This window comes from Jaculus jaculus, chromosome 3 (assembly GCF_020740685.1).
Source record: "Jaculus jaculus isolate mJacJac1 chromosome 3, mJacJac1.mat.Y.cur, whole genome shotgun sequence".
Lineage (NCBI taxonomy): Eukaryota > Metazoa > Chordata > Mammalia > Rodentia > Dipodidae > Jaculus > Jaculus jaculus.
Window position 1 is genome coordinate 17,207,568 of NC_059104.1, and position 2,917 is coordinate 17,210,484.

Genomic DNA, 2,917 nt, shown 5'->3' on the forward strand with positions numbered 1-2,917 from the left:
GGACAGCCCGGGGGGGGGGGGTCGGGGGGGTCGTGGATAACTTCCCTAGCTGTCACCTCTAGTCTTCAAGCTGGGGGTGGAGGCGGTGGGCGACAACTGTCGGGCCATCGGACCGTAGCTTCCTTGCGCTTCAAGCGCGCGGATTGACGTCTTTCCTTTGCGGACACTGGAGTTTTCTCCTCCAAGAAAGCTTAAAAAAGAAGAAAAGAAAAAGAAAAAATCCTTAGACTTCTTGAGTAAGTAGTTCGAGCGGTTGGTTAATATGGATGGAAGCTGGCTGGTTAAATAATAATGAATAAACATGAGGCCGCGGCGGCTGCGTGCACCGGCTCCCGTGCCCGGCTCCGCCGCGGCCGCTCTCCCTCCCAAGCCGCCGCCCCGGGGCCAGCGCGAGTCTCTGCGCGCCCACACTTGGCACGCGCCCCCGTGCGCCGCTGGTGACACGGACCAGAGCCTTTCCTCTCCCGGGGTGTGGGGGGTGGGTGGGTGATGGGGAAGCAGTTTGGACCTGGCCACCTCCTCTCTTTCGAGAAAGCGGCCTTCTCGGACTGACTTCGGTGACAGGGGCAGATTTTGAAAACTCAAGGCTCTCTCCTACGTCCCCGAAGGTTTGGACCCAGGTCACTCAAGAAGAGTTGCTGAGCAAAACTTGGCGACACCGGACGTGTCCACCGTTCTTGGCACATCTTGGGGCATGAAAACGTGGAGCCTCCGCAGTCCAGGAAGCGGGCTGGGCTCGCGGAAGGAGTTCGTTTTCTGAGGTCTCTGGGCCCCTGGGTGGCCATCAGGTGTAGTGACTGCGTCTCCCCATTCCTATACGCACACACCGGGTGATGGACCTGGGCTGCCCCGGTTTAGCTCCAAGACTCAGCCGAGCCCAGGCCTCCTGGGACAAGCATGACCCTGAAGGCCTTCTTCAGGCCTCAGGGCACCTACTGCGACTCACGTGGACACTAGCTCTCACTCTAGTGTAAGCCGGTAAAGCCCTTTATCGCAGCTTGCAGCACCCGCGGGACTGCGGGCGGGGGCGGCGTCCCCTGCGGGTGGCAGGTCAGTGATGGAGAGACTTGGAAAGCAATTTGCAAAAAGAAAAAGATCCTGGGTCTGACAGGTAGTGTGGGTAGGGGTGAGCGTCCACCTAGGCCAAAGTGTCCCTGGGATCTCTTTTTGTCAAATATATAACCGAGGTCATCAAAATGAGCTGAGCGAATAATATTTGGGGAACAAGGTTGAGACCCAAGAAATGAGCAAGAATGCTGCTTTCTTGGTGAACCTGGTACCAGCACAAGGGTGAAGGAGATAGACACAGAGAACACTCAACTCCTACCAAACCAGATATCCAGAGACACAGAGGCTCCCAAGACCTCACCACTGAAGCCGACCTAAAACAAACCCCACATGGCTCAGGGAAATTCGCGGAAGAGGGGGCGGAAAGAATGTCAGAGCCACAGGTTGGGGCATTATGCACAGAGACATTGCCTCTTCCTCATAACTGATGGCTACCCCCACAATGCACGACCCACACTCCCCAACGAGGAGGGTCCCTGAGGAAGGGGGAGGACAGGAAGGAGGCTAATGATGGTACCAACATGGCTGTATACACACTGTGTACACAACTAATAATAATAATAATAAGATTGAGACCCAAGTTCTGACTCAGATGGCAAGGCTCAAGAGCATTCCTGGAAAAAAAAAATAATAATGTAAGCCCTGGACATGCATTTACAGCTCTGGGGAGCCTAGGTCCTGGATGGACTGCCTTCCAATTTGCATGATGTTTAATGGACATGAAGGTGACCACGTTAAAGGTGACTGAGAGCTCTTCCCTCTGCAGAGGTATAAGCATTTCGGGCAAGCTGGGGGATGTGCAGGGGTTCCAAGAGGTTCTGTAGACTAAGAATTCCCTGCTGGGCAAGCAGGGTCTCTTAAGATGGCCAGGATTGTTGGTGGAAGCAGAAACCTAGACTAGAAGATGGGCCTGAGGGTAGGACAGAACGGTACTAGCCTAGAGAAACACCAAGGCAGAGCCCTCTAAATGAGTGGGGGTGGCTATGACTGGGTGACAATAACTGCTGTTCCTGAGTGCCAGCCAGGGCTCCAGTTGTGAATGGAGACCCCCTGGAAGACGTTAGTGACATCATGAAACTTACCAACTAGTGTCACCCATTTACTTACAGGCTTTTCCAAGGTGAGTACTGAGTATGTAGTCAAGGAGGAAGATTTGAGAAAATATCTGCCCCACCACAGACTTCTTTACTCTTTAAGCTCTCAGAATGTGCCCTTTTCCAGTTTTACCAACAATGAGATTTCCCCTGGCATCCCTGTAAGCCAAAGCAGAAGCTCGTTGATGACTTGCTGGTTTTGGTGTGTCCACCTTTCAGACTGAATGCCTGTCCATCAAGACAACAGCCAGATGGGCCTGGGGACACTGTTAGTGGATGGGGAAATGCAAATGTCACTTCTTCCCTCCTTCCTTCCTTCCTTTTTAAATTTCCTGTTTATAATTTTTATTTATTTATTTGAGAGCAATAGACAGAGAAAGAGAGAGAATGGGCACACCAGGGCCACCAGCCACTGCAAATAAACTCTAGACATGTGCGCCCCCTTGTGCATCTGGCTAACGTAGGACCTGGGGAATCTAGCCTTGAACCAGGGTTCTTAGGCTTCACAGGCAAGCGCGTAACCGCTAAGCCATCTCTCCAGCCCTCTTTCTTTCCTTCTTACTTACTTTCTTTCTTTTTCTTTATTTCTTATGAGACAGAGAGAAAGAGAAAGAGAGAGAAAAAAAAAAAACAAAACAAGCATATCCGGGCTTCTAGCCTCTGCAAATGCATGCACCACTGTATGCATCTAAATTTGTGTGGGTACTAGGGAGTCAAGCCCAGGTCCTTACAACTTTGCAGGCAAGTGCTTTAGC